At 51.0% G+C, this 27374-nt stretch overlaps 1 protein-coding gene across 5 annotated transcripts in view; it reads right to left on the reverse strand.

The window, feature by feature from the left end:
* The window catches only part of LOC149352279 (N-acetylated-alpha-linked acidic dipeptidase 2-like), a 94017-nt gene that overhangs the window by 43301 nt on the left and 23342 nt on the right, over positions 1–27374 (reverse strand). For 2 of the 5 annotated variants that reach the window (XM_089581439.1, XM_089581438.1), the window contains exon 2: positions 24555–24645. The exons of the other annotated variants lie outside the window; for them this stretch is intronic. The gene's annotated coding sequence lies outside the window, so the exon portion shown is untranslated. The remainder of the gene's footprint in view (positions 1–24554; positions 24646–27374) is intronic. 5 annotated transcript variants of the gene reach the window in all.

Genomic DNA, 27374 nt, shown 5'->3' on the forward strand with positions numbered 1-27374 from the left:
GAGCCGAGTTGGTAGCCCGTCTCTCGCTCCTAGTATGACGTCACGCTATAACGCCACTAGCGCATCTAGCGGGAGGTGCACGGCGCGCCGTGCCAAGCGGCGGCCGTTACCCGAGGAGCCGAGTTGGTAGCCCGTCTCTCGCTCCTGGTATGACGTCACGCTATAACGCCACTAGTGCCTCTAGCGGGAGGAGCGTGGCGCGCCGTGCCAAGCGGCGGCCGTTACCCTACGAGCCGAGTTGGTAGCCCGTCTCTCGCTCCTGGTATGACGTCACGCTATAACGCCACTAGTGCCTCTAGCGGGAGGAGCTTGGCGCGCTGTGCCAAGCGGCCGCCGTCACCCGACGAGCCGAGTTGGTAGCCCGTCTCTCGCTCCTAGTATGACGTCACGCTATAACGCCACTAGCGCATCTAGCGGGAGGTGCACGGCGCGCCGTGCCAAGCGGCGGCCGTTACCCGAGGAGCCGAGTTGGTAGCCCGTCTCTCGCTCCTGGTATGACGTCACGCTATAACGCCACTAGTGCCTCTAGCGGGAGGAGCGTGGCGCGCCGTGCCAAGCGGCCGCCGTCACCCGACGAGCCGAGTTGGTAGCCCGTCTCTCTCGCTCCTAGTATGACGTCACGCTATAACGCCACTAGCGCATCTAGCGGGAGGAGCACGGCGCGCCGTGCCAAGCGGCGGCCGTTACCCGAGGAGCCGAGTTGGTAGCCCGTCTCTCGCTCCTGGTATGACGTCACGCTATAACGCCACTAGTGCCTCTAGCGGGAGGAGCGTGGCGCGCCGTGCCAAGCGGCCGCCGTCACCCGACGAGCCGAGTTGGTAGCCCGTCTCTCTCGCTCCTAGTATGACGTCACGCTATAACGCCACTAGCGCATCTAGCGGGAGGAGCACGGCGCGCCGTGCCAAGCGGCGGCCGTTACCCGAGGAGCCGAGTTCGTAGCCCGTCTCTCGCTTCTGGTATGACGGCGACGGCACGCCATAACGTCACTAGCACCTCTAGCGGGAGGAGCGCGGCGCGTCGTGCCAAGCGGCCGCCGTCACCCGACCAGCCGAGTAGGTAGCCCGTCTCTCGCTCCTAGTATGACGTCACGCTATAACGCCACTAGCGCATCTAGCGGGAGGAGCACGGCGCGCCGTGCCAAGCGGCGGCCGTTACCCGAGGAGCCGAGTTGGTAGCCCGTCTCTCGCTTCTGGTATGACGGCGACGGCACGCCATAACGTCACTAGCACCTCTAGCGGGAGGAGCGCGGCGCGTCGTGCCAAGCGACCGCCGTCACCCGACGAGCCGAGTTGGTAGCCCGTCTCTCGCTCCTAGTATGACGTCACGCTATAACGCCACTAGCGCATCTAGCGGGAGGAGCACGGCGCGCCGTGCCAAGCGGCCGCCGTTACCCGACGAGCCGAGTTGGTAGCCCGTCTCTCGCTTCTGGTATGACGTCACGCTATAACGCCACTAGTGCCTCTAGCGGGAGGAGCGTGGAGCGCCGTGCCAAGCGGCCGCCGTCACCCGACGAGCCGAGTTGGTAGCCCGTCTCTCTCGCTCCTAGTATGACGTCACGCTATAACGCCACTAGCGCATCTAGCGGGAGGAGCACGGCGCGCCGTGCCAAGCGGCGGCCGTTACCCGAGGAGCCGAGTTGGTAGCCCGTCTCTCGCTTCTGGTATGACGGCGACGGCACGCCATAACGTAACTAGCACCTCTAGCGGGAGGAGCGCGGCGCGTCGTGCCAAGCGGCCGCCGTCACCCGACGAGCCGAGTTGGTAGCCCGTCTCTCGCTCCTAGTATGACGTCACGCTATAACGCCACTAGCGCATCTAGCGGGAGGTGCACGGCGCGCCGTGCCAAGCGGCGGCCGTTACCCGAGGAGCCGAGTTGGTAGCCCGTCTCTCGCTCCTGGTATGACGTCACGCTATAACGCCACTAGTGCCTCTAGCGGGAGGAGCGTGGCGCGCCGTGCCAAGCGACCGCCGTCACCCGACGAGCCGAGTTGGTAGCCCGTCTCTCGCTCCTAGTATGACGTCACGCTATAACGCCACTAGCGCATCTAGCGGGAGGAGCACGGCGCGCCGTGCCAAGCGGCCGCCGTTACCCGACGAGCCGAGTTGGTAGCCCGTCTCTCGCTTCTGGTATGACGTCACGCTATAACGCCACTAGTGCCTCTAGCGGGAGGAGCGTGGCGCGCCGTGCCAAGCGGCCGCCGTCACCCGACGAGCCGAGTTGGTAGCCCGTCTCTCTCGCTCCTAGTATGACGTCACGCTATAACGCCACTAGCGCATCTAGCGGGAGGAGCACGGCGCGCCGTGCCAAGCGGCGGCCGTTACCCGAGGAGCCGAGTTGGTAGCCCGTCTCTCGCTTCTGGTATGACGGCGACGGCACGCCATAACGTCACTAGCACCTCTAGCGGGAGGAGCGCGGCGCGTCGTGCCAAGCGGCCGCCGTCATCCGACGAGCCGAGTTGGTAGCCCGTCTCTCGCTCCTAGTATGACGTCACGCTATAACGCCACTAGCGCATCTAGCGGGAGGTGCACGGCGCGCCGTGCCAAGCGGCGGCCGTTACCCGAGGAGCCGAGTTGGTAGCCCGTCTCTCACTCCTGGTATGACGTCACGCTATAACGCCACTAGTGCCTCTAGCGGGAGGAGCGTGGCGCGCCGTGCCAAGCGGCCGCCGTCACCCGACGAGCCGAGTTGGTAGCCCGTCTCTCTCGCTCCTAGTATGACGTCACGCTATAACGCCACTAGCGCATCTAGCGGGAGGAGCACGGCGCGCCGTGCCAAGCGGCGGCCGTTACCCGAGGAGTCGCGAGTTCGTAGCCCGTCTCTCGCTTCTGGTATGACGGCGACGGCACGCCATAACGTCACTAGCACCTCTAGCGGGAGGAGCGCGGCGCGTCGTGCCAAGCGGCCGCCGTCACCCGACGAGCCGAGTTGGTAGCCCGTCTCTCGCTCCTAGTATGACGTCACGCTATAACGCCACTAGCGCATCTAGCGGGAGGAGCACGGCGCGCCGTGCCAAGCGGCGGCCGTTACCCGAGGAGCCGAGTTGGTAGCCCGTCTCTCGCTTCTGGTATGACGGCGACGGCACGCCATAACGTCACTAGCACCTCTAGCGGGAGGAGCGCGGCGCGTCGTGCCAAGCGGCCGCCGTCACCCGACGAGCCGAGTTGGTAGCCCGTCTCTCGCTCCTAGTATGACGTCACGCTATAACGCCACTAGCGCATCTAGCGGGAGGTGCACGGCGCGCCGTGCCAAGCGGCGGCCGTTACCCGAGGAGCCGAGTTGGTAGCCCGTCTCTCGCTCCTGGTATGACGTCACGCTATAACGCCACTAGTGCCTCTAGCGGGAGGAGCGTGGCGCGCCGTGCCAAGCGACCGCCGTCACCCGACGAGCCGAGTTGGTAGCCCGTCTCTCGCTCCTAGTATGACGTCACGCTATAACGCCACTAGCGCATCTAGCGGGAGGAGCACGGCGCGCCGTGCCAAGCGGCCGCCGTTACCCGACGAGCCGAGTTGGTAGCCCGTCTCTCGCTCCTAGTATGACGTCACGCTATAACGCCACTAGCGCATCTAGCGGGAGGAGCACGGCGCGCCGTGCCAAGCGGCCGCCGTTACCCGACGAGCCGAGTTGGTAGCCCGTCTCTCGCTTCTGGTATGACGTCACGTTGTGACGTCACTGCGCATGGTATGACGTCAGGGATCATTCTAAAGGTAAAACGTGCCAAGTGGCCGCCGATACGCGAAAGGCCGTTCTTGGGAGTAGTATTGCTTTAGCAATAAAAAAATAGCTGGCATGGAGTGGTTAGCGTGCTCGTCTCACACTCCGGAGACCCTGGTTCGATTCCCCGACTCAACCAATATCCTACTCGGTGTTATTTTTTATTTATGTGGCCTGACTAGAAATGAGGCTAATTGCTTAACCGATATCATTCGAATGCCATCGATGCAAGGCAAAAGCATTTCCTGGTGCGCTCCTTGTTTTTTTTTTCTTATTTTATTTCATTTTTGTTGTATTTTTGATTTCTTGTTTTTTCTTATCTTTACCTTTTATTTTTGCTTCTTTTCGTATTCTCTTTATTTCTTTTATTCTATTTATGAGACCCATACATTCACTAGATGAGCCTTTATACATGCTCATACCCTGAGCCTTCGTGGCGGAGTGGCAGCGTCTCCGCTTGAAATGCCAAAGGCCCTGTTTCGATTTCCAGCCTCGGCACAGTTTCCTTTTAAAAGAGCAAACTGCTCGGCGCCGCTGCTTGGCGCGCGCCGACGGCGCTGCCATCTGGCGGAGCGCGGCTGAAGCAACGCTGTTCAAGGTCAACGCCGGCAACTATGCGAGGGCTCGAAACCTGGCGCAGTACTCCTTACGCAATAAAACCGTTGCTACCATACAGTTCCTCACACTCGAAGCTTGTTAAACGAGAAATTGTCATGTCAGGCTTCAGGAGTGCGCTTACTAAATCCTGTCTACGTCAAACCGAATGCAGTTTTAGTCACCGTTAGTTTTAGTAACCAGGTGGACAGGCTAACTGCTTGTTTGGTTTGGTTTATTGGGGTTTAAAGGGTCAGTCTACTGAATTTTATCGACCATATTTTCTTTGCGGCAACCGATAGCTCTTTACTCAAATTACCGTTTAGCCAGCTGTGGTGCCAAGGAGTGCGGTAGAACATTTTAAAATAGAATTTATTGATGTGGGAACACATATGTATGAGATGGTAGTCTCATCTGGCAACCATCTGGATTTCCGCCTCGCGGCGACAAACATGGCGGCGCCCGTCGAAGCCGGACCTTTCGCTTCGGACTGAATTCTCGTTGTTGCTGCCTTTTTCAGTGCGTTCACTGGCCATAAATGGGGTGCCGGTCTTTCGCTTCGTCTCATCTCGCCTAAAAGAAAACATATAACAGATAAATTTGCTTTATTTTAATAATTAGAGTGACGATTCTGCCGCTCCTAGGCTTAAGTGGAGAGTCGGTTTGTTTACAGCAATGGTTCCCGTCCTGACGACCAGATGGCGCCACTATAGGCTGAGTTTATTTTTGCGTCTCTGCTAGCATACGCTGAACTGCAAGTGGGAATGTGCCTGCGTTTTGCGTACGTGTAACTATAAATATTCATGTCATTTACAGAAAAAGCGAGCGGTACGCCTTCTACAGTTTACTAGAACAAAACGTGCGTTTCTCTGACATTGGGGTATACAAATGGTATGTAGTATATTCACTTATGCTTCTACAAAAAAAGACTACCACTTTCTTGAACAAAATGAACGTTTGGGGTCGCCACCATGCTTTTTTTACGCGACTTTTAACGCCGAAATAAAATATAAATTCCTGCCTAAACCGGGCGCAGGCCCCTCGTTATTGATGTTATAGGGTGCCAACTACCAGAATATGCCATTATTTATACACTCATCTCGGTGAGTAGACTGACCCTTTAACGTCCCAAAGCGACTGAGGCTATGAGAGACGCCGTAGTGAAGGGCTCTGGAAATTTCGACCACCTGGGGTTCTTTAACGTGCACTGACATCGCACAGCACACGGGCCTCTAGAATTTCGCCTTCAAGAAATTCAGCCGCCGCGGCCGGGATCAAACCCGCGTCTTTTATTTATTTATTTATTTAGTAAGGAACCCACAGCGCCGTGGCATTACAGTGTGTGTGTGTGGGGGGGGGGGGGGGGGGCAATGTACAAAAAAGAAGCACACATGACACCTCCGCTCGCAGTCAGAGTTACAAGCATAAAGCGTTCGCCATGTACATCTCACTTCAAAAGAACACATCACAATCGCATCACATCATTAAAGAACGAAAGAACGCATCATTTGATGTCACACTCACAACATCGCTCGGTAGTCTGTTCCATTCTCTAATGGTTTTCGGAAAAAAAGATATTTTAAACAATTCAGTTTTTGCCGCGAATTCGCGGACTTTAAAAACATGGTCAACACGGTTGGATCTATAAAAAGGCTCCTGCACATACCTTTCGCGTTCAACCCGAACAGTTGAATAATAAACAGCATGAAATAGCTTCAGACGCAACTTCTTTCGGCGCGTGTCAAGCAATTCCCAGTTGAGTGCATCCTTCGTACGCGATGCACTGTAACGAGCCCCGCGAGGGCCAGACACGAAACGAGAGGCAATGTTCTGCACCCTCTCCAACTTATCTTTATCTCTAGCAGTAGGCGGGTCCCAGACAGTGCACGCGTAGTCCAGAACCGACCTGACATAAGTCTTGAACAAAATGTCACGACATGACAGTGGAAAAGTGCTTGCATTTCGGCGAAGAAATCCCAAGTTTCTGCATGCTTTAGCAGAGATATAATCGACGTGACGGCGCCAGCTCCAATCAGGAGTAAAATAAACGCCTAGATATTTAAATTCGAATACCTGTTCTAACATTGTGTTCCTAATAACATATGAATACACATCAGGGTTTTTCTTTCTTGTAAACTTCATATGGACAGTCTTGGACAAATTCAAATTCATATTCCATTTAACGCACCACTCTGAGATTCTGTTCAAATCTTCTTGGAACATTTCAGCATCTCGATCACTAGTGACAACACTATAAAGAACGCAGTCATCCGCAAATAACCGCATTTGGGATACTATTCCGTAAATGGCTGGAAGTGAGGCTGATTAGTCCAGTTAATGCTAGGCAGATTGAAATCACCTCCGATCACCATAAAATCTGTTTGAATTGCGTCAACTGTCCCCGCCAGCTGCGCAAACACATCAACGGATGAATCAGGCGGGCGGTAGAACGAACACACAGTTATAACTTTGTTGTTATTAAGCACCAGTTTACACCATACAGCTTCACATTCATCTGCAACATTTATTTGGTAAGAAGAAATTGTAGCATCCACAAGAATAAATACACCTCCTCCATGCAAGTGTCTGTCCTTTCTATAACATTTAAAGCGTTCTGGGAATACTTCACCATCTGCAATTTCATTTGCTAACCATGATTCAGTGCCGAGAATAACAGACGGCTTCACCATATCAATTAGAGCTGCAAATTCATCAACCTTGTTTTTTATGCTACGGCAGTTAATTACAAGAAAGGAAATAAGCGTTGCATTACGACGACACCGTCACACAACCGGTACTACCTCCTTTGTAGCACTGGCCTTATCACCTACTATCGGTACGACCTCATTTGTATTATCATCAAACAAGTACTTCTCGCCGTTTATAATAAGAGTGTCATACCTGAGGCTGATCTTGTCGCCACTTTGTTCTCGTGATTTTGCGAACTGCCATAGAAACTTTCTCGTTCTACGTACTTCCTCAGAAAAGTCCTCTGAAATACTGACATCACTTCCTTTTAATTTAAAAGCCCTCTTTAAAACCTTCTGCTTGTCAGCGTATGAGGCGAAAATCGCTTTTAAAGGACGGTTGCTACCAGACTTGAATCTGCCTAACCTGTGAGCAATTTCTAGTTTTACGGATTGAACACCTAATTTCGAATTACACACGTCAATTACGCATTCTACTGAGTCCTCATTTGACTCGTTTGGTTTTGTATCCTCGACACCAAAGAAAAGCAAATTGCAACGCCTCCTCTGGTTCTCCAGATGCTCAACCTTTGCCATTACTGAACTCAACATCCGCTGCTGATCTTCAAATCGTTTTTTCCATTCACCAACTGCACAGTTCATTTCATCAAGGCTCGCTATTCTTGACTCTATCGATGCAATACGGCTGCCGAGATTATGCATGGCTCTCTTACTTTCAACCTGGGTCAGCAGCCGAGCGCCCTAACCACTGAGCCACCGCGGCGGGGCGCTAACTGCTTGTGGCTATCTACTTCATGTGCTTTCATCTGTAGCCGATGTGTTGTTGAAGAAATTGAAATGCTCTCCCAATCCTGAATGCGTTCAAAGGGCAAGGCATCGCGCTGAATGGGTGGTGGCGTTCCTCCCTTCCTGTGCGGTGCGGCTCGGTTGTCCACCGAGATGACAGAGAATTACTGCGTAATTTCCTTTCCTCAAAAAGTGTCGCGTTCAAAGGGCAAGGCATCGCGCCGAACGGGTGGTGGCGTTCCGTGGACTGCCTGGCAGCGCTACAACACGCTGTCGCGTTCCACCCCTAAAGGCGAAGCTTAGCGTTATTAACTAACTTTGATAGCATAACCCTTACTAAGAGCACCACCAAGACACACCCCCAGCCAACCTAGGCGCAGCCAGGGGAAATTGCTTTCACAATTACCGGGCTTAACCAAGCTAAGCCTCAGCCAATTTTCTAATCAATTATATCTAAGCGATAACACAATCGGCAATATTAATCATTGATCAACACCACAAATTGAATAAATATTTTAAAATAATCCCCTGTATTCCCTTGGTTTGTGTGGCTGTTGGCTTCCCTCACGTGTATAACGAGCCCCTCATTCCCCTTCCCTTGTCTGTTATACAGGGTGTCCCAGCTAAAGTGGACCAAGAGTTTAAAAAAGACCGTGTTCTTCAAAACTAAAATTGCGTGCATGCTGTTAGGGTTTATTCAAAGTTACAGTACTATTTTTTTCGTTCCTCCTATTTGAATAATTAGTCGAGACAAATAAGTTAACATTTAACATATAGCTTGAACCGTTCAGGCGTCAATAGGAAAGTTGTGGAGCTCCAAAAATATTGTCTAACCCAGGCACCTCCAACGAGGTATACTTACCGTGGCCGTTTTTATTCGGGAAAAACGAAAACCCGCGGAGTTTTAAAAATACCACGTGACAGCGCGCTCCGTGCGCCCGGATGCGCAGCGATTTTCAGCGCTCTCATCCGCGCTTTGTAAGAAACATCACTCGTTTCGTGCGTTTCATGCTGGCCAAGACAGGGCTTCGCGTTGTGCTTGGTTCTAAGATAAGCGCCAGTGGGTTCGGGCGGCAATTCAAAAGAAAGCGCGGGTCCTGTTTTTCATCGTAATTCACACGACGTTATCAGGCTTGTTATATGCGTCTTTGCTTGTTGGGACCTTGCTCCCAAATTTACTCATGAGATTGTCATCGTTCCTCCACATGCATTCTCTGTCTTAGCCAGCACGAAACGCGCGAAGCGAGTGGTGTTTTTTACAAAGCACGGATGAGAGCGCTGTAGTCGCGGCGCATTCGGGCGCACGGAGCGCGCTGCCACGTGGTATTTTTTAACTCCGCGGGCTTTCGTTTTTCCCGAATAAAAACGGCCACGCTAGGTTTATCTCGTTGGAAGTGCCTGGGTTAGACAATATTTTTGGAGCTCCACAACTTTCCTATTGACGCCTGAACGTTTCAAGCTATATTTAAAAAGTTTATTTATCTCAACTAATTATTCAAATAGGAGGAGCGAAAAAATTGTACTGTATTGACGATGAAGAAGGAACGCCGACCAAAAGAAAAAACAAAAACAAAAACAGACGTTTCGGCTCCCGTACGGGAGCCTTGTTCACATTGAAATGAAGCAAGCAGCTCAGTGGCATACATATGCTTGAAAAGAGGGCGCAGGGAGCGTGCGTAGATTGGGTTAAGATTTCCATCGTTGCGGTTGAGGGTGTGACTAGTAGTTTGGATGATCAATGATTCGAAGTGCAGGCGAGGGCGTAGCTTCTTTTCCGTTGAAAGCACGTGTGCCCGACCCAGTCGATGTCATGGCCTGTAGATACTGCGTGCTCGGCGATAGCATTGGAATTCACTTTTTTGTTACGTACATCGTTACTATGTTCTTTTAGCCGCCTCTCAAAGTTTCAGGTTTCGCCAATGTATGCGTAGTCACAGTCGGAACAAGGAACCTTATACACTACGCCAGGATATTTTTCTTTGGGAAGGGGGTCTTTGACGTTTACCAACGCATGGCGCAGTTTTCTTGTCGGAACGTGGGCGATATGGACACCAAAGGTGCGCTAAAGCCTCGCTTAGTCCGGAAGCATAGGGCACGGCAGCACGTTTCAAGGGTGACAGAGGAGTATCGCCTGCTGGGCGACATAGCTGTTTTTCCACAGATTGCACAAATGAGGTCGGGTAGTTGTTGCTTGAAAGTTCTTGTCGTACAGTTTGAAAATCAATGGTCTGGTCTTCAAGGGAGCTGCAGATGCGTTGCGATCGTTTGAACAATGACATAGCGACTGATTTCTTCTGTGTAGCAGGGTGAACCGAATTAAAGTTGAGGTAGCTTCCGGTGTGGGTCGGTTTTCTATAAACGCTGAAACTGAGATTATTGCTTTCCTGCTTTATCAATACATCCAGAAAGGGCAACGCACCATTCGCTTCTTCTTCGGTAGTGAAGTCTATTGCTTGTTCTATAGAATTCAAATGGTGCGAGAAGGCGGCTAAGTCAGAATTACGAATCAGGCAAAACCAGTCGTCAACATATCTGAGGAAAATTCTAGGAGGTGATGCAAACGTTTCAAGGGCACGGCGCTCGACGGATTCCATACAGAGGTTAGCGACGGTCACTGATATAGAGACACCCATTGGTGTGCCCTGAAGCTGACGGTAAAAGCGTCCTTGGAAGACGAAATAAGTGTTATCCAGGCAGAACTGCAGGAGCCTACGGAGATCCAAAACTTCAATGGGGGTTCGTTTAGGTAGAGACTTGTCAGCTTCGAGAGCAGCAGAGCAAACTTGTACGGCCAGGTCGACGGGAACGCATGTGAAAAGCGACTTGACGTCAAACGAGACCATGAGCTCGTCATCGTCCGGGGCTATGTCGCTTACCTTCTTGATGAAATCAGTCGAGTTGCGAACGTGCGTTGACCCAAGGCCGACAAGAGGGGAGAGGATACGATGGAGGTAGCTGGATAGACTGTGAAGAGGGGACCGACTGTAGTCTACGATGGGGTGCATGGGCATACTAGGTTTGTGCACCTTCGGTAGACCGTAGAGAGCAGAGGCTGAGCCGTTGGTGCACAGCAGAGTGAAGTAGAGTGGCTTGTAGGTCGGGGGAACGAAACGAAAGACGTCTGAAAGAAGTTTCTGCAAGTCCCGCTGAACTTTCGCGGTTGGGTCCTTGTCAAGACGGGAGTAGGTGCTTTCATCTTCCAGGAGGCTTTCCATTCTGCTTATGTAGTCGGTTCGGTTCAGGAGGACTGTGCTGTTACCTTTATCAGCGGGGAGCATAACGAGATCTTTGTTGCCTCGCAGGCTCTTCACGGCTTTTTGTTGTTCTGTGGTAAGCGGGGACAGGTGTTGTCCTGGGCGATACTTGGAGAGGACGCTGACTGCGCGAGTCCTTGCTTCATCGCGGCGCGACGCTTCCACTTGATTCACCGCGTTTTCCACAGCACACACAAGTTTTTTGGGGTCTAGAGTAGGTCCAGTGTTGAAATTGAGGTCAAGGTCTAGCAGCGCTTGACCTTGGCCTCCCACTCTGACAGTGAGCTGGAACCATTTTTGGTGATATTTCTACGTCGACTGTACCGCGCTCGTTCGCTTCGCAAATATGGTTCAGATATCTCTAAAAAGCTAATTTTCTCTTCTTTCAAAATATGCATTTGGTTTAACGATAGCTGCAAATTTGTTTCAACTGTAAAAGAAAACGCAAAGGTGAAAACTGGCGGTTGAGCTCAACTTGTCTTAGGAAATGCAAAATTGTGAAAAACCTCTTGCACCTAGAGAAAAATCTTTCTAGGTACTTTGAGATCTGATGCTAATGAGCATGTTTAAGCATTTATAAATATGTGTATAGGTTAGTTTATTAGCCACGCATGTTTGAAAAACGTAGAAAACAAACAATGTAATCTGCAATAACATTTGGGATATGCATTGTACTGCGGTGACATTTGGCACAGTTTGAGACCGTCTAATGGTTCTTCCTTTCTGAAAATATCATTAATCTTTAGTTTAAAAGTTATTGCTGATCAAAGTTAGCGTTTTTTCGAAATAGTTGAAAACAGAATGCTATATTGTTCAGGTAACCAGCACGTGGCAGTTCTGAGATTTTGCGTGAAGAAACTTAATACTTCACTCTACATGGCTAAGCATCGCCTTTACTCTACGGCTTTTGGGGAATGTGCACTGTCTAGTCGATTTTAGCTATCTTTTTCGTTCTGCTTATGAAGGGCATAAGCTCTTGAAACGTACCGCGGCCTCTTTTTTCTGGTAAATATACTCTTAAATTGTCGGGCTCTCATTCTGTTAACCAACTTGTAACAATTACCAACAACACAGTCCACAAAATACAAACAATAATAGCAATAACACAGTGACATGTGATGGATGGATGGATGGATGGACGGACGGACGGACGGACGGACGGACGGACGGACGGACGGACGGATGGATGGATGGATGGATGGACGGACGGACGGACGGACGGATGGACGGATGGACGGATGGATGGACGGATGGATGGACGGATGGACGGATGGACGGATGGATGGACGGATGGACGGATGGACGGATGGATGGACGAATGGATGGATGGATGGATGGATGGATGGATGGATGGATGGATGGATGGATGGATGGATGGATGGATGGATGGATGGATGGGAGCGCCCGCTTTGAAACGGGGTGGTGGCAATTGCCACCATGCTCAGCTTTTCTTTCTTTATTATTTTTTTTGTTTACTGTGTTGGCAATTCTCATTAAGAATCGCCATCATCTTTACCTACAGTTTCCTACAATTCTAACTTTATGCCACATCTCTGCTTTTCAGCCACCAATCCTCCAATCGCTTTTTGCTAACTTCCACTGCAGATTTATTTACATGACCATTGTTATCTTGTAGTAATGTAGTAAGCATAGTAATGTAGTAAATGTAGTAAGCGGCGCCATCTACGTTTGCGCACATGTACTAAATAATCACAGTTCAGAAAAATGGCGAGCGTGGCGCTACCAAACAGCTAAAATCAGGAGGTGTTCACGAGAGGGAACGATGTCTCTACGATGTTTGCACGTTTCCCTCCATTTTGCCCTCTGTAGTGTGTGTTGAACTTCCAAGTAGATTTCCGCCATACTGCTTTGCTGGATTGCTTTTGTAGCGTGAGCTACATTGGCCACAGTCTCGCCGTTTCACGTGCTCCATCCGTCGACCATACTGCGCATGCGCGAGTGACGTCACTGCGCACAGCTGGCGCGCCTCGCTGCGCGTGCTCGCCGATGCCGCTGCTGTCGCCGGCGCAGAGCCACGTGAACGTGACGTCCCGGCCAACTTTTTTCACCTGACGCTACGAAGCACATTCTCGGCGTCGTCTTATATGCGAAGCATATTGCTAGATATTGCTAGAGCTATGCCCCACGCCGTCACCGTGGCTGTACGCGTCCAACCACGTGACACGATGACGTCATGACAGATGAGAAACAGGTCCCCCACCTCGCGCCGTCGCTCGGAGCTGTACGCGACCAACCACGTGACACGATGACGTCACACCACGTGACACGATGACGTCATGACAGATGAGAAACAGGTCCCCCACCTCGCGCCGTCGCTCGGAGCTGTACGCGACCAACCACGTGACAGGATGACGTCATACCATGTGACATGGTGACGTCATGACAGATGAGAAACAGGTCCCCCACCTCGCGCCGTCGCTCGGAGCTGTACGCGACCAACCACGTGACACGATGACGTCACGACAGATCGCCGTCACGCGCAGGGAGAGGGAGAACGATGCCATCGCACAGACGCCGGAATGTCCTCGAGCGGCATTCCCGCGCATTTCGAACGCGCGTTCACACTCGGTGTAGGTGAAACGCTCGCTCCACCGGGCAGGCGGACGCGGCTTCCGTGGCAATCCAGGCGCTCACCCAACGCGGCGTTCCGCTGTAGCCATGCCGTTGTCTTCCCCCACGACGAAGGCTTCTAGTGGTTGTATTAAAATGACCAAGTATTCAACCAAGGAAAGCCATGTATTACCAAGCCTAGCCATCAATATGCTTCGCATCTGACAAGGCTTAACCTTAGCTAAGCCTCAGCCATTTTTTTTTTTCGACGACAGCTTTGGCATTGCTAACGATACAGGAAATGGAAGGAGACATGCTTTTGCTTCGTGCCGTCGGTTGTTCGTTGTCCTGGCTAGCGGTGTGCAGGGGAAGTTGGAGAGCGCTCGATTCGCCTGCACTCGCTGCACCAGTTCGGCAAAGTTCTGCGGCGGTGCCGCGAGTGTGTAGCGCCAATAGCGCTAGTTCCGGCAGTTTGAGCGCAGTTTGGCACTTTCTGCTTCCAAAAAGGATGGTCGAGTGCAGACCTGGTCGTCTGCTAGCCTTGGCGACGCCAATGAATTGCAGCCAGCTGTTTACAGCCCACATCAGCGGCTGCCAACATCTCGTACCTCGTGAAGAAACGTTCAAACAGCACATCACAATAACATGTTGCCATGAACCAGCCTCCATGCCTTGAACCAGCCTCGAGCCGTTTCTTTGGAGAACTCGAGCAGAGTTCTAGATTGTCGACGAGTGGAATTACTTGAGTCTCCGCCGTTTATCCCAACTCGCAAACCATCATCTGCCTCTATGACGGCTGCAGCTGCACTATTTCGGCACTAACCACCGAGATGGTGCAATTTTTCTGAACTAGACTCGCACTTCTTTCAAACGAATGCCGAGGTCCAGAGGGCGCCATATTCCACTGCTGAAATGAATCCATGTGAGGTGCAGCGCCGCGAGAACCAGTTCATATGTTGCAGGTGAATCGAACGGACCTGTAAGTCGGGTACAACTCAAGAACGAAGCAGCACATGGCCATCAAAGGAAGACCGGTGCGCCGCGACAGCACTGGTGGAGACTGAAGCCGGCACGACCGTCTGATGCCAAACATGACCCCACCGAGAACATTCAGCGCTTTTGCGCAAAAGACGCTCTCGCGCGGGCATATGCGAAATGTGAGCGCCCCGGCTCTCTCCCCCCTGCAGTGGCTAGTACAGCTGATACAATAGACGGGGGCGCCACACCTACTCCTACCCTCTCCTTTTTTCCTGTCTTTTCACATTTTTATTTCTCTCCTACCTGTCAGCTCGTTATCCCTTTCTTTTCTGCTGCCCCAGCTCAGGTGCTCCTAGAGACGATGGCAGATGCCAGGGCAGCAAAATCTTTTCATTTCTTTTTGTGTTATCATTCTTTTAATAAACTACTAATGGCTATGCAGCTAAGACTACGCGCAGCCTTATCCCTAACAAAGAACATTCCCCTCTCGACGACACGGGGACAAAGCGCCGTCTCATTCCCTCTCTTTCGCAGACTCTCTTTCACAAGTCCCCTCTTCCGGAACTGGCACAAAGGACCGCCTCCTTCCCTTCCAGCTTAGCCAGGAGCTGCGCGCCCCTCCTGCAGGCAGGGTAGACTGTATAGCGCCGCAGGAAAAGGAATTCTCGGAAGATGATTACAAGCACGTTGTAGCTGCTTGACAACAGACGGTGGGAAAATAACAGCACTTCTTTCAAATTCCAGGTACCCGCGCGCGAAATCGCACACACGCACACAATCGCGCGCCCAAGAGCACGCAGTTGAGGGTTCAAACGGGAGAGGGGGACGCCCTAGGTGCCTACAGAACTATCCCTTTGTAGCCGAACCTTTTTTTGGCAAAGAAAGTTCCTACACCCCCCCCCCCCCCCCCCACCCCTTTCTTCGTACAATTTTTAGTCTTAGTCCGCCTCTTGAATGATATGCATCTATACTGAATTTTCGTGAACCTTGGCAAGCCGCCGCATGTACGACGAATATTTTTTTTCTGGTGAGCACATTCCGACACCCTGCGGTGCTAACCCTCCCGGTAGCAATTTCACGTCTCTTGCGCAATGCCGATTTATCTCAAGGGTAAAAAGATATTTACAATTGCCCACTTCTCTATACCTTGTTCTTTCCCAACCATAATATATAAGGTTTGGTTTATTGGGGTTTAACGTCCCGAAGCGACTAAGGCTATGAGGGACGCCGTAGTGAAGGTTTCCGGAAATTTCGACCACCTGGGGTTCTTTAACGTACACTGACATCGCACAGCACACGGGCCTCTGGAATTTCGCCTTCATCGAAATTGAGCCGCCGCGGCCGGGATCGAACCCGCGTCTTTCGGGTCAGCAGCCGAGCGCCGTAACCACTGAGCCACCACAGCGGTGTCCATAGTCTATAAGGTTGGACAGGCATCCGTCGAGCGTTGACTAAGTTGTCTAGCTGTCTTTGTTATAGTTTTATTATCATAGATCTAATAACATTTGATGAAAAAAATTATTTATTTTAGCGCTAGAGTTGGCAGGTTACACTCTAGACCAGGAGTGTTCCGACTACTACTAATATTACTATGCATCAACAGTGACGAAGTGATTGCACGCGCAAAAGACCAGGGATTCACTGAGGCCGCGCTACCAGACGGCGCGAGCGTCGTCGCGGCAAGCGCGCCATGTTTGCGGTCGTTTTGAGGCCAGCTCGTGCAGTGTCACGGTGCGCCGTGATACCCGGCCTGAACTGTTAGTGGTCCGTAACATATCTGCACGTTGCTGAATGCGGCAGCGACCACTTATCTTTGTGGAGCGCGTATTGTGCATGAAGCTTGCAGCAGAATTCTTCTGCGCCGTGATATAACCGAGCTGCCTCAACTCGGCAGCAAAACTGGCTGGCTGCGCTGCACGCAAGAATGTACACGACTTGCAGCTTTTAATATCAGTTGATAACTGTCAGCTAGTCATGCACGGCACATCGTGGATAAACAGCGCGATTAATTACCGAAATTCCAAAACTGCCGCCGCAGAAATTGATAATTCAACCACCTGTAGTCCGTGAACTGCTGACGCTTCTCAGACGGTCTTTCAGCAGAAAGGCGAAGCGTCATAGCTGCCTTATTTACACGACAGAACGGTCAAACAAAAATACTGTCATGCGCTCGCAGCATGAACGGCAGACACAGCGAGAATGTTTTGCAGTTTTAATTGTAGCTACGTAGCGCTGCTTCGTACGCACAAGACGTTAGCGCTTTCGCAGCAACGCAGTGTGCAGCCATTCCGCTAGATTCAGTAGTAACACGTCACTTTCAGTGGATAGAGATGACAAGTTAAGCTACAGCTAAGTGAACAGACCCTTCGAATTACTCACCTCTTCAAAAACGGCACTTCGGTCGTCGGCACCGCGGACGTCGGCACCCTCAGCATGGCTCTTGGACTCACCCGCTGGTCAAGTAATTGCACCCTCTCATAGGTTTATATCCTTTAATTCCTTGGCCTGCCAGCAAACTTAAGCCGTGCACAAGGTGGGCCTCGATACCGGTGAATTCAACGCGCGGCAGCAGCCCTGTACGTCAGCGGAGGCGCCGGCGCAGTGTGACTTTTTCACAAAGTGGAACTTTTTGAGCGTGGCCGCTCTTTTCTGCTTCGCGCAGTTCCCGGAACACCCTCTCAGTAACGCGGTGTTACGGGCTGTACAGTAATTATCTATGGCGAGACGCGAAATACACTCACATTTCACACATCACCGGCTATTTAACGCTGCGGCTGGCTGCGGCGGACGCGCGCGCGACCACCAACATGGCGAATGCCGCGCCGGCTGCTAGCGCCCCTTGCGGATGACGTCATGTGAATACCTCCTATAAGGTTCATGAAAAAAACATAAACGCCTGAAATATATACATGGAACATAAACATAAATAATTTTCGTGATATCACACCTTTCGTATTTTTGGCGCCCGCTTTTTTTTTCGCCTACTTGGTAATTTGCGCTGTGCAATTATGTCGACAATTATCCCTAACTCTCCCAAGTTTCCACTGTATCGACGTTGTGGCTTGGGCGGCGCGGGCTGGGCAGCATTGTTTTTCTTTCTTTTTCTTTGCTCCCACTAATATATGTATCGACATTGAAAACAGGAAAGTCTGTAGCCGGGTAAAACTCAAGAACGAAGCGGCACATGCCCTCAAAGGAGGCCCTCCAGATAGTAACGTCGACCTTGCAGCTTTCTGCCGCTATGGAGTCAAGGCTAAACAAGAGAGGGCAGGAAAAGGTCTTGTTCCCGGTACCTTCTTTGTCCCGGCTCTCCAACTTTTTCCCTTCATCCTTCCAGAACCATAGACCGAATAAAGGAAGCCCCACTCGCTTTGGCTTTGGCAAGGGACAGGCAGAGAAAGAAGCATGCCGAACCACCCCATCCAACACCTCCCCCCACGCACGACGGGGACAAGCAGCTGGGTTTGCCATGGTTCGTTTGTAATCCTCTGAAGGCAGGCGCAGCAAAAAAAAAAAAAAAAGCCTTCACGCAGCGCGGGCCAGGAAAGGACCGGACACATTTCAACATCTCAACCAAAACCAGTCTCGGGTCGCTCGGGGGCAAGACGGGTAGACAGTGTCAGTATTCTAGCAGTTATAGTGAACTAGAATACTCATCTAGTGGCGCGAACGGAGGCGCGCGGCAGGCAGCGTAGCGGCTGAAGCAAAACGCCGCTCCTCGCCGCAAGGGGCGCCTCTGCGCCTTTTACTAGCCCTGCGCCAGCCTGCGCTGCCGCTGCCGTGCTGCTTCTCACGTTCAGAACGGCTCTCCGGGCGCTGAACCGAAGTGTTTTGTGTGCGTTCTACGTTTCGGCGTGACTCCTCGAGATGCGAGTGATCCGGAGAAAATCGTATTGCGTGTGTGAAGTTGGTGCCATATACTACAGAGAGGCACGATGCCGAAAAGGAAGACGAACTCTCATTGCTTTGCTCCGGGCTGTCGGAGCGGTTATTCGGGAGCTCCTAGGGCGTCTTTGTTCGCCGCACAGTATTTTTACCAGGAAGAGAACATCTGTGTAATATATTTTCTACATTTCAGATGTCACTGAAAAGTGTCCGCAGAGCCATTGCTCTAGATGGCAAAAATGTTGCATTACAAGCCCTGTACGGGATCACATCTAGCCACACCAACCCAAACAGTTCTGAGGTTCAGAGGGTGTCACCTGCACTGTGGCATCAAGTGACAGCCGGCTAATATTTTTTATAGCTGGTTATGTCGCCAGAAAATGTGCCCTGAAGACGGGCTGTGAAAGCTGCCTGAATTTGCTTTTGCTGACAAAAGAGGCGGCTGGGAACTAAAACCTAGCCCCGTTCACTCGCATGAAAGACAACGATGGTCTTCTGTATCCCGCTGCTCCCCTCTACAAATTTGTAGCTGACCTAAAAAATGCCTTCACGACATGTTTTAGCCTCCTAGAACTACATGCAGACAGTATCGTTGATATTGTACAGGTGGTTAAGGCAAAAACAGAGCTTCGGCTTGGCTGTCCTGACCACTGTGAGAATGTGGCAGCAGAGCTCACTGCTTTTTATATAACAACCCGCCTTCAATTTCCGGAGCCCTCCACTACGGCGTCTCTCATAGCCTTAGTCGCTTTGGGACGTTAAACCCCATAAACCAACCAACTTTTTTTATGAAAAGCATCAATAGCAGCAACAACCGGAAGCGCCAAGCTTCTAAGTACCTGAAAATGAGTCGTTGCACTGAGATCTCCGAAGCACCTTGTTAGGAATAAAGCTACAGGCCCAGCCTTGATTCCGCGGATAACATTGCTATGTAACCTAATTTCGGCTGATTACGCCAATAATGTGCCTCCCATTTAACCAATATTCGCTTCAATTTTTCTTTCACATGTCTGCACTTGCCAATAAAGGTATAATGATCGCCTCCCGTGTCTTCTCAACTTGGCATATGTCATGCATACATTGCAAGACTTGCCGAAAATTGGGGTGGAAATATTTTCAATCGTGAGTAACATTCAGTGAACAAAATATGTTTCTGAGGCCGCCTAACCGCCTCAGAAAAAAACTGACTTCCGTAAACTAGATGACACGTCGGCGCGCGGACAGATGAATGAGGAATGTAGTTTTCTATAACTGTAAGCCGCCGCGGTGGCTCAGTGGTTATGGTGTTCGGCTGCTGACCCGAAATACGTCGGTTCGATCCCGGCCGCGCCGATCGAATTTCGTCGGAGGCGATATGCTAGAGGCCCGTGTGCTGTGCGATGTCAGTGCACTTTAAAGAACCCCAGGTGGTCGAAATTATCCGGAGCCCTCGACTACGGCGTCCCTAATAGCCTGAGTTGCTTTGAGACATTAAACCCCATAGTACCAAACTATAATCGCAGGTAAACAAAATGAGCCTGGTAAGAGATTCATCTAGACAACTAACACCCACCGGCAAAACCGTGAGCCTCTCTTATTGCCCGTTCTCGGTAGCAGACGGCATGCAACGACGCGGTTTTTCATCATCGCCAAACTGCTCAAAGGGGCACGGCGGGGAAAAAAAAAGTGCCTATCAGGTTACTTTGAAGCTAGTTGAAGCATATGGCATGCATGTTTTTTAACTACAGGCGTATTGGAGCACCACACCGACACAACGACGTGGAGAAACATACACAAGCTCCAAACGGAGCCGTGACGCCGCCGCTGGAAAAAGTTGCAGTGGCGCCACCTGGTGGCTTCTACGCCAAAGAGCACGCCCGCGCCCTTCCGTTCGCGCCGCCACTAGGATAGTATTCTAGTTCACTATAGTGTCAGTGATGGATCAGTGTCGTAGCCTGGTGGCAGAATCTGAATTACTCGCAAGATGGCGGCAGTGGAACCACCACCATTCTAACCATTCACACACATGGCTACAGAGAGCAGTTTGCTCTGTCCACGACAGATGGCGCCACTAGGAGGTCCGCCACTTCTGGCCTTCGAAACAGGCGTCAGCAGCATCACCGCGCATTGCGAAACGCTGTTGCGCAGCTTGTGTACGAACGTCAAGAGACTCTTAAACAACCCAGCTGTGATACGGATGTCATGCGTATTGTTGAATTAATTTAGCTGTTTGTTGAATTAATATCTGGATCTAATATCCCTGTGGTGTAGAGTCGGAAAAATAGACGCGCTTGTTACATAAAGGAAACCGCGAAACAATTACCGCCGCTTTTGGAGGAGCTGTCTTGCGAGTTCATGCTGCTTCCAAGCAGAACAGAACGTTAATGTGTTGTTCCACGAAAAAATAAACATATCACAAACGCCACGCGCCAGTTTATTTCAACGCCAGCAGTATCTGCGGGAATGGCAGAACGAGCGTACCTATGCCTGTAACCTTTCTCACTACCGACAAACACTGATCCAATACATCGAATGATCGGTGCGTTTTAAACCTTTGCAATAACTGCTTCCTCGGCGTCAGCACAGTGCTCACTAAAATGTCCTGCGTACTTAACGCTAGCACGGTGGGAGCAGCAACTGAGCGTTTGCAAAAGTCCTCAAAGGAGGCGCTTCAATATGCAATTCTGTCGCCCAGTGCAAAGCTCTACACAATTGCGCTAATGCACAGGACAGCGGTGAAATTTATCATTACAGGACTTCGAATATTCCAGCTTATTCCGGCTGGCTTTATCTGCGGGTGCTGAACTCTGAGCAGTTTTAAGTTTTACTTAGCAAGAGAGCACGGTCGAACGTCGCTGAGCTTCTGAAGGGGTCCTTTTAATCTGCAGTTCGACAACAAGTTATGCGGTCCACAAATATCGTTACGTTGAGAATTTATTGAATAAATATCAACGCGCAGGTATCTGACCGCGGTATGTTGACACATTCGAGCCGATGCCGGCAGTCTGAAGGAGACGAGTAAATGAGCTGGTTGAAGCAAACATTTTCCAGCACCAACACGTTTTATGCGCACTCACTATTCATTTTTGTGGTGTCCGGCAGCTCGTTATCCTCAACGAGAGCCGGAGAAGCGTCTTGCAGCCGGGCCCCAGCGCGCCGGCAGCCGTCGAAACGAGAAGGCCCGAAGGCCAGCGATGGCGGAATGGTCATGTGACCAAATATGGCGGCGCCCATGCTCCCGCGCTGTAAAGCGCAGAGTCAACCCACCCCCTGCAGTCGGGCTGGCTCAGCCATGGCCGGGCTAGAGGGGTGACGTCAGCTCGACTCGACGGTCCCTTAGCTCGACCCCCTAGCGTATGCATGAGCCCGGCTACCGGTTCTGTCGGGCTCATGTAAACGCCCAGTATGTCCACCAACAGTGTCCGAGGTTCCGCCCCGCGCGGCTGCACCGCCCGCCCCCGGCAATATTCCTTCTTCCCATCTGAAATGGGTGCGAGTCATCATCCGACACACAGCCTCGCCACATTATAGCACAGCTGGTCCTCATCTACGCGTTCTTCAATTCTTGGAAGAATTCCTCTTGTCGCTGCTGTCATCACAGCTGCCGACCCCGTGGCCGTCTCCAGCAAGTTCGGGCGCGGACCTTTGTGTATCGCACCCGCGCAAGGACGTCAGTAGTGCTCACCGATTTACGGCGCATGGCGCAACCCGGCAGTAGCACAACCATCAAGCCAGCAGCCTTCACGCGTGAGAATCGATCCGCGCCCCCGCCGGGCACACGGAGGGCTACCGAACTGCGGGACAACAGCGCTTCGGCGACGGCTCGCCACCACGCGGGCCGCGAATATGTGCTGCGGACTGCAAGCGAGCCTGGCCCGGCCTTGCAGCCCACACCAGTGGACAATAAAAGTTTCTTAACTCTCTCTCTTGCCGCCACCACTTGCAGATGGCTGTCACTTGTTTCGCTTCGGCCCTTCTCCGAACGCTGCAGCCCCTTCGTTCGCACGAGCGCGTCTCGTGTCTTCTGACCGGCCGTACTAGAGGGGAAACATTCATTCCATCTTGCCAAAGCTGGCTCTATGAAGCCGCTCATTTCCGGTGCTCAGGTGACTAACCCTCACCAAAACTACTGTTAACTCTTATTACTTACGAAGTTATTTGTTAATCGTTAGACGACCATTTTTAGCACTTTTATTTAAAACCAAACCTAGCCTTATATCTAAGCTGCTCTTAACCATACCCACGGTAAACTGCCATGAACTTACGAAATATAATTGTAATCGTTAACCGTTAATAGTTACCGCCTGCATTTAAAACCTGACCTAATCTTAAAGATAATCTGAGCTAACTATACAAATCTAGTTAAACTGCAATAACTCACGAAGTTAATGGCTATAGCCCTAATTATTGCGAATTGTTAATGCCTCCATCTTTAACCATATGCACAATCACGCCGTAGTCATAAGCCTCGGCAAAAACATTGAAGGACTATGGCCTCGGTGTTGTGAGCGTTTGTCTGGGGTCGTCTAAAATTGGCGAGCTTTTCAATATGATAGCATTAGGAGAGCCATGAAGGCGAAAAACAGGAGGGTACACTTAAGCTCCGCTTTAGGAGTATGACGCGATGGCGCTAATGTTTATATGTATATGCGGATTTGGTTGCAGGAGTACAGCGATGCGCCGTTGCCCCGGCATGTGGCTGTTTCAGTCTTCGGGGGGTGGGGGCTTGGGAGACCCAGCTTGCTCTTCCCGTGCAACCTGTATCGACCATTGTTTAATTTAACTACCACGTACCTGTCACGGTGGGCAGGTTGTGATGACATCACAAGGTCACGTGATCTAGGTGGACTACCTGCCACCTAGGTTGTGTGCGGCTTTTTCGATGAGGCCGCCACCGACCACAACGACGGGTTGGTTTTTCGCTGAAGCGGCTTAAAACTCTCCGGTGGCGTCGGCTTCTGTGTGAAACACCCACTTCCCAACAGTCCACCTTCCCTTCCTCCTCTCCACCTGTTAGGGGGAGGAGGGAGTCGTCGGACGAAGCCTTGGCCAGAGTCCTTGCCTTGGCTTAGCAAAAATGAAGGTGAGTAATAAGAAAATGTCTCCGACAAGAGCAGGCCAATACGTGCAAAACAGACAGCCTCGCGAAGATCCGCAAAAAAAAATGGCAGTGGCTTATCTCAGCTAGGCCAGGATATAAGTAGCGAGAGTACGGTTAAACTTCATTACACCTTGTCGTTTAGGTTGGTTTCTCTCCAGCTACGTCCAATGTTTAGCTTTGGTTGTTACCCCCCGTTACGTCTAATTGCGGCTACATTAAAGACGAGACATTTGTTATGCAGCAATGTGTGACGCATTTATTTTATTTCCGGTTCTTCATCTTGTATTTGAAGCCTGACTTCTTGCAGTCTCTCGGACTAACTACACGTATCCATATCTACCGACGGCTCCATCGAGCCGCCTTCTATATACAGCTGCACCAACCCCCCTCCTTCTGCGGCGCATGCGCACAGCTGTTGCAGCTCGGTTTCGCCGGCACGCCGGGACACCGGCTCTTCCTGTGACGTCACGCCAGTTGGAGCGGCGAGCGGCGGTTGCTAGGCAACAGCTCAAGGTCACGGTGCGGCCACAGCGAAACTGGTGCCACGGCGAAACGGCAAGACTTGCGCGTAATGTAGCTTTCGCTACAAAATTAGGCGTGCGGAAGATTCGTTCTCGCGTGGCATGGGAAGACGAGCACCATGGGTCTCACGGGTCCCATCGGGGGCATGTGAGAACAGCCAACTGCCGGTGCAATGGCGCATAGTTTAAAAGTGTGATAGTGTGCCGGTAGTTGTATGAGGACTCGTCGCGATCTATAGCAGTGTGACACATTTTGCGTAGTCGGAATCGGAATAGATTGGGGAGTGAAAGGCAATAACCTGAAATAAAATCAACTGAAATAAACTGAAAATAAATCAACTGAAATAAACTGAAATAAAATCAGAATTGGAATAGAATCATAAATGGAATAAAATCATATTTAGTTAGATCGGCGAGTGAAAGAAGAATGCTATCGCAATTTTCTTTTTTTTTTCGGTGAGCTTACGTTCGGTATGCTTTTGTCCAGAGCGAGCTGCTCGCGTCTCTCCAGGTCTTCTGCCAGCATAGTTCCCATTCAGTTTTCTTTTTCCCTTTTCCTAGAGAGAGGGAAGACAAGTCTAGAGCTTTGAAGCAGTATTCTCAAAGGCGCCCACCAGAGAACAGTAAATGCGGTATGGCACTCATATGCTATACGGGGTTTAACGCCCCAAAGCAACAGTGGCTCGAACCCGCATTCTCGGGTTCAGCATTTAGCAGTCTAGCGCCCTGACCACTGAGCCAACCACAGCAGGTCAGAACTGTAAAGAAAATTAGAAAATATGAAAGGCAGGAACGTAAGTCCCGCGAACCTCACTGTCGCAGCACTGTCGGGCGAGCACGAAGAGCTATTTGTAAGCACATTTTGACAGTGAAGCAAGCTCTGCTTGGCTCGGGCTACAATCACATTCAAAGCATCGTGTTCACGCGCCACGAATCCAACCCAGTCGCATGTTTATTCAACAAGGCCGAGCGAAAGAGTAACAACTGTGGTGTTAAAAGTGAACTAGTTGCGTTGAAAGCAGGAATTAAAAAAAGATACCGTGTAGGTAGGCTACTCGCAGAGCCCTGCTGATAGAATCCCCTGACTGTGGTGCCGGGTTCGGTCTATGTGCAGTGTCTGTCATTCTAATAGGCTAGATATTGTCTAGATGTCCATGGAGCCAAATTCGTATGCTTTCACTACAAGGGTGAGTAAAATATTGATTTTGGAAGAGAGAGAGATTTTAACGAAAGCAGGAGAGGTGTGCTTGGTTGTTAACCTGACATGCTATAAAGGAAGAAGGTGAAAAAGGAAAAAAAAAGGAATACAAGAAAGTATGAAAGGGGAAATCAAGCATACACAAAACTCGCACACACACAGGATCATCAAAAGGTGCTTATCAAACCCGTGCACTTAAGATAAAGTAGTAAGGCTTTTGTCCCACGCGCAGCCAAAGCCACATTGCTCTAGGGTCCAAGGGCATGTTCCAGGCACAGGGCTCCGTCTTGACTCCGTCCTAAAGCCTGTTTCACATGCAAGCGAAAATGCTAGCGAATTCTGTCGCCGCGGCGGAAAAACCTGTTTTGAGTCGTCACTGCGATGAGCGGCGAGGTTTCAACAAGTTGGAAATTTTCGCTGCGATGCGCCGCTCAATCGCTCAGTCGCTTGCATGTGAACCGGCCTTAAGCGTCCCATTTTGCCCCCTGCACTGAATAATTTTGAAGTTTAAATTTCATTAAATTTTACTTTGTACCTCCTCAGCTGTCCTTTTCATATATGATGAGCGATTCTAGGACGGTGGGAAGTATTTTGGCAGTATTTGTTTTTCGATACCTGTGAATAGAAAAAAATTACGAGGAACTTTAGCGGCTAAAGTGGTGAAAGGCGAAAGCCTGAGTACTGCATTCTGCTACGCGATTATTCACTGTACATTTTGTTGGTGCATTAATTAACTGCCAATTAATGACGCTTAAGCTTCGAATTTAGGAGTGGAACGCGACAGCGTGTTGTAGCGCTGCCACGGAGTCCAAGGAACGCCGCCACCCGTTCGGCGCGATGCGTTGCCCTTTGAACGCAACGTTTTTTCAGGAAAGGAAATGGGGCTGTAATTCTCTGTCATCTCGGTGGACACCTGAGCCGCACCGTAGAGGAAGGGAGGAAGTGTGAGTGAAAGAAGAAAGAGGGCCGTAATGAAGAAAATGAAAATTGTATTTGAGGAAAGGAAGTTGCGCAGTAACTGCCTCACATATTTCGGTGGACACCCGTCAGAATTCGCGCGCGGTGATGTCACGACAATTTGGACCAATCTGAAACGCGGACAAATACGCCTTTGTCGTCGGTAAATTGTTTTTTGAGGAAAGGAAATGTAACTGTTTCTCATATCTCGGTGGACACCTAAACCTCGCCGTAACGGGAAGGGAGGAAGATGGGAGTGAACGAAGACACCGTATTCACTAGAAGCACCTTTGCTCATTCCAAACCATACCATCGAGCTGGCTTGGCGGAGTGGTAGCGTGCTCGACTCGCACTCCGGAGGCCGGGGTTCGATTCCCAAGCTCGGCCAATTTCCTACTCGGTTTTATTTATTTATCTGGTCTGACTAGAAAGGTTAATTAGACTAATTCGTTAGGTAAGCAATTAACTAAACTCAGTCAAACCTACTTGGAGCATCACTGGGCTTCTTCGATTATCCGCCTCTGGCAGCCCGCGGATTGCTTGCGGGCTGCCCGAGCGCGCTCGATTTTCTCGGGTTGCTCCGCCCACTTCCGGTGGCTGCCCGGAACGCGTTCGTTTTTCTCTGGCTGGGCGGTTTCGGGCTGCCAGCCGGCGGCCAGACTCGCCAGGACGATTTTGTGCTGGCAGCGCTCGGGCAGCTAGCAGACTACAGAGAGGTGTACGGTAGCGGGAAGCTCGCGCGGCCATTTTTATAAGGACTAGAAGGACCGCGGTTCTTCATGCGATGTTTTGCGCGATGCAGGCGCTTGTTTCGACTAGGCCACGGTGCATATCGACTGTGTCACCTGCAATGGCACCTTTTGCGGTAGTTCTCGCTGTTTATTGATATGTTTTGCGTGCGTATGCGCGATCATATTTCGATCGTCTCACCACCTCGCATACTTATGATTCACAAAATATTTCGGCTGTTAATTTCGTGCGCCCGGCGGATATTGCGATGGTGTTCGAGGCATTTCACGAGAGCAGCCGGATTCCAGTTCCGAGTACGCGTTCAGACGCGCGCATATATGCATGTGCTGAACGTGTTTTACGAAGTGTTGGTTGAGCACGATACGGGAGCGTATGGTCTTC

This window comes from Amblyomma mixtum, chromosome 3, assembly GCF_055824585.1.
Source record: "Amblyomma mixtum isolate Tamu chromosome 3, ASM5582458v1, whole genome shotgun sequence".
Classification (NCBI taxonomy): Eukaryota; Metazoa; Arthropoda; class Arachnida; order Ixodida; family Ixodidae; genus Amblyomma; species Amblyomma mixtum.